Source organism: Penaeus monodon, chromosome 14 (genome assembly GCF_015228065.2).
Source record: "Penaeus monodon isolate SGIC_2016 chromosome 14, NSTDA_Pmon_1, whole genome shotgun sequence".
NCBI lineage: Eukaryota > Metazoa > Arthropoda > Malacostraca > Decapoda > Penaeidae > Penaeus > Penaeus monodon.
Window position 1 is genome coordinate 1,684,390 of NC_051399.1, and position 5,000 is coordinate 1,689,389.

The following is a 5,000-nucleotide window of genomic DNA, read 5'->3' on the forward strand; positions in this document are numbered from 1 at the left end:
CACACACACACACACACACACACACACACACACACACACACACACACACACACACACACACACACACACACACACCACACACACACACACACACACACACACACACACACACACACACGCACACGCAGTGTCATATACTTTGTCTTTTATCGATTTCTCTCAGCGGAGTTGGATGACAAAGTGGAAGGTTTCCATAAAGTGTTGGAATATGAGAAACGCTGCACGGACAGGATGTGCAAAACAGGGATAAAGTGAACAGGGAAAGAGGAAAAGAAGGGAAGAATTAAAAGTTAGAGAGAGAGAGAGAGAGAGAGAGAGAGAGAGAGAGAGAGAGAGAGAGAGAGAGAGAGAGAGAGAGAGAGATAAAGAGACAGACAGACAGACAGATAGATATATAGATTAGAAATGCAGATATACAAACAGGCAGATAGACAGACAGATAGATAGATAGATAGAGAGTGAGAGAGAGAAAGACCAAGAGACGGAAAGAGAGAGAGAGACAAAAAAGAGAAAGACAAAGAAAGAAGAAACGAAATCAAGTGAGATGAATGAAAAATTACGAGAAAGGAGATTGCACCAGCGCAAGATGGGAAAGAAAGGGCGAGACGAGAGTACGAGGTGGTTATGAGAATATGGCTGTCAACCGTCTCTTTAGCAAATAACATATTGCGGAGACAAACCCAGGCGACGGTGCTAAGTGAGACAACCCTCAGCTCTTCCAGAATTTATAGTCACTACATCACTGCACGCTACACTTGCGTCTTAATATTTCCTCGGGTATTGAAGATAACATTACATCATGCTCTCAGGGGGAGGGGGAGGGGAAGAAGGGGAGAGAGGAAAGGGGAGGGAAAGGGAGAGGGAAAAGGAGAGGCAGAGGGGGGGAGGAGATGGGGAGAAAGAGGGAGGATAGGGAGAAAGAGAGGGAAGGGGAGGGGAGAAGGGAGATGGGGAGAAAGAGGGAGGATAAAGAAGAGGGAGATGGGGAGAAGGTAAAAGGATAGAGAGAAGGAAAGAGAGAGGGAAGGAGGAAGGGGAAGGGGAGGAGGAGAGAGAGCCGAGGGGGAGAATAGACAGCTCGAGATATACAAATGTATAGACAGATAGACAGAGTGACAGATAGTTTGAGAGAGAGTGTAATATGACCACAACAAAGATGGTGTTTCTTTGCCAGGTTAAGGAAAATTCTTGTGAAATTCTAAATAAATAGATAAATAAATAACAAAAAAAAAAAAAAAAAAAAAAAAAATATATATATATATATATATATATATATATATTTTATATATATATATATATATATATATATATATATATATATATATATATATATATATATATATATATATATAATAGCCAGTAAAGATAAGAGAGAAATTTACAGACAAGGTAATATGTAGTGATGCACTGACGACGCACAGCGGGTCCCTCTCTGAAAGACACTACATTATAAAGCGTGGGCCGAGTCGCGCGACATGCACAAGCAACCTTTAATGATACAAAGCAAGCTGCCTGAGAGAGAGGACGACGAAGAATCCCGCCGCGCATATAATCCAAATAAATGTTTTGCAGACAGGGGAGAAAGAGCGAGGTAGAGAGTGAGAGGGAGAAGGAGAGGGAGAGGAAGGGAGATGAAGATGGAGAGGGTGGGAGGGAGGAAGAGAGAGGTAGAGGAGAGAGAGAGAGAGAGAGAGAGAGAGAGAGAGAGAGAGAGAGAGAGAGAGAGAGAGAGAGAGAGAGAGGGAAAGAGAAAACAGGCAAACAGAGAATAACCCAGACAAGTAAATAAAAAAGAAGGAGAAACAGGCGAAAAAGCACCGCAAGGGAAAAGAAAAAAAAGGAGCAAAGCAAAATGCACATCCGGGCCGCCCTCAGCGTCTACAGTCTCTTCCCCTCCTCCTGCGGAGCCTGCAAAGGGCCTGCCGACTGCCCCTCCAGCCCCGGCGGCGTCTGGCGATGCTCACCTAGGGCGCCCTGCTTCGTGGTCCCCGGTGGGCGGTGGCGTCGGGGCCTGGGGGGGGGGGGGCAGTCGGCCGCCTGCGCCTGGCGGAGGAATCGCGCCATATATATATATTATATATATATATATATATAATATATATATATATATATATATATATACATTTATATATATACTATTATATATATATTTATATATATATATATATATATATATATATATATATATAATTTATATATATATTTATATATTTATATATATATCATATATATATATATTATATTATATATTATATATATACTATTATATATATATATAATATATAAACAAAAAAAAAAATCAACATATATATATTATCACAAAAATCAATAACATATATACATATTAGTATATATATAATTTCCTCAACATGACCTACGACACAAAACACAAACAAACAAAACAAGATACATATATACATATAGTATGTATATTTGTCGTCCTCAAACCATGGACCTAGATCGTTTTCGACACTAAACGAAGAAAATTGTAGAATGTATACATGTGATCATATATATCATTTCCAAAAGCTGAAATGACCATTTGTTTTTAATCCTGCAATATTTCGAACAAACGAATACTTTTAGAAATTTCTGTCACCTTTCGATCGATTAGAAAGATTTTTTTGATTGGGTAACATGCTATTTTTAAAAAAAATGCGAATTGTGAAATGAAGGGATGAAAAGTGAAAAAAATAAAATAAAAATAATAATGAAATAAAATAAAAAAAAGTATTAAAAGGAGATGAAGCTTTCTAAGGGAACAATATCATAAGAGAATAAACGTTATTTCATGAGAATTTCTGAAAACTGGAGCAAGACAAACGAATGATACTGAAAGCAAAACACTGCCTGCCGTTAAGTTCAGGAAGGAAGCAGACACAGAATCAGCTGATGATGGAAAGGGAAGATAGAGCAGTTGCCAAGTAGGAATTTCAGGAAGGCAGAAACAAGATCAATTCCCTCACAGCAACTTCAGATTGGCTCGCGGGAAGTTCAGGAAGCAGAAACAAGGCGCGCATCTCCTGTGTCAAGGAACTTCGTAATTTCGTCTTCTCGGCAAATCTGTTCTCATACCTCCCAGAGCGACGCACGCAAATATTGCCAAGGCACTGTCGACGAGCAAAATAAACAAACAAACAATAAAAAATGCGCGTCTGGCACAGTTGAAGGGGGGGGGGGAGACGTTAGGAACCGTCGACGGACAAACAAACAAACAAAATCGTCTCACTATCTTCACTTCGATGACGTAAACCTCCCTCTCACCCCAGGCTTCACATGGAAACCTCTCCTGTGGACCCCCCCTAACTACCCCCATCCTCAACCCCGGCTTTTTACAACTCCTGCGCATTACAACCCCCGCGTTTTACAAATTTTACAACCACGTCTTTTTACAACTCCTGCGCTTTAGAACCCCAGCGTTTCACAACTCAAGTACTTCGCAACCCCTGCATTGCACAACCCCGACATTCTGCAACCTCCTCCCCTCCGCCTCGCCAACGCAACCGCTCTCGCGCCCCGCAATCAAGGGCGTCGGGTCGGACTCGCGAGGCCCGGCGATAAGAATGGACGCTCTTATCTTATCTCTTGAGGCGACTTCCGAAACATTAAGACTCGGGCGTAAACCTCGGCTAGTTTCTTCACGTTCTGCGCCTTCTCTTTATCGCTCGCTTGCCTCCTCCTCGTTTCATTCCCCGTTCTTTTCTTTCCTCGCATTCTTCTTTGTTGTCTTTGTCGTCGTTACTGTCACCATCATTACCGGTGTCATCATCACCATCATCTCGCCGCCATTACCGCCATCATCACGATCATCACCATCATCATTCTCACCATTATCACCGTCATCGTGGTCATCACCATCATCATTCTCACCATCATTACCGTCATCATGACCATCATCACCATCATCTTCCTCCCCATCACCTTTATCATCTCTCTGGTCTTGGTGACTTTCCCTCCTTTTTGCTTCCCAGAATTCTGCGCCGAAGAAATATGTTCCTTTTTCCTCTTCCTCTCTCTTCGTCCTCTTCTCTTCGTTTTATCGCATCTTCCTTCCCGTCTAGTTTTACTCTTTTGCTTCGTTCTTCCTCCATTCGAACACGAGGAAGAAAAGGGTGGATGAGAAGGATGAGGAAGAAGAGGAGGAAGAGGAGAAAAAAGGAAAAAATAAAAGAAGAAAGAGACGGAGGAGAAGGAGGAGTAAGAGAAGAAAGGAGAAATAAAAGAGGAGGAAACAGGAGAACGTACACACACAAAAAAAACCCCGCTAACCTGCCCCCCCAAAAAAAAGAGAGAAGAAAGAAAGAAAGAAAGAAAGAAAGAAAGAAAGAAAAAAACAATGCGTGAACAAATCTCCTACTGAACACAGTGCGAACTTGTCACTATTGAACATTGCGCGAAAAAATCTCTGCTGAACACAGCGCCAACAAATCTCTACTGAACACAGCGCGTTGCAGTCACTACTGAACATTGCGCCAACAAATCTCTACTGACCTCAGCTTGAACCAGTCACTAATGAACACTACGCGAAGAAATCTGTACTGAACACACAGCAAACAAATTCGCTTTGAACACAGCACAAACTAGTCCGCATTGAAAACAGAACGTACGGAGAATTGTGAACACCTACGAAGAGAGAGAGAGGGAGAAAGAAACAGAGAAGGTAAAAAGAAGGAGGAGGTAGGAGGAGATGAGAGAAAAAAAGTGAGGAAAGGATGGTAAAAAGGAATAACAGATGAAAGGAGACTGGAAGAGAAGGGAAAAGGGGGAGAGGGAAGGGGAGGAGAGAAACGAGGGTAGGAGGAAATGGGAACACAGAAAATAGGAGAAAGAGAGAGAGAGAAGGATGGAAAAGGAGAGAGGAAGCGGGGTGATAGGAGAAAGAAAGTGGGAAATGAAGTAAAGAAGGAATGGAGGGAGGAAGTCAGTTTGATGAATTAGAGAGAGGGAGAGGGTAAGAGAATAAAGAAAGGAGGGAAAAAGCACGGGAGAGAAAAAAAGGA

The 5,000-nt window shown here is 42.0% G+C and overlaps 1 protein-coding gene across 1 annotated transcript in view; it reads right to left on the bottom strand.

Annotated features, from left to right (window-relative positions):
- The window catches only part of LOC119581227 (acetylcholine receptor subunit alpha-like), a 145,218-nt gene that overhangs the window by 52,385 nt on the left and 87,833 nt on the right, over positions 1 to 5,000 (bottom strand). The gene's annotated exons all lie outside the window — the stretch shown is intronic.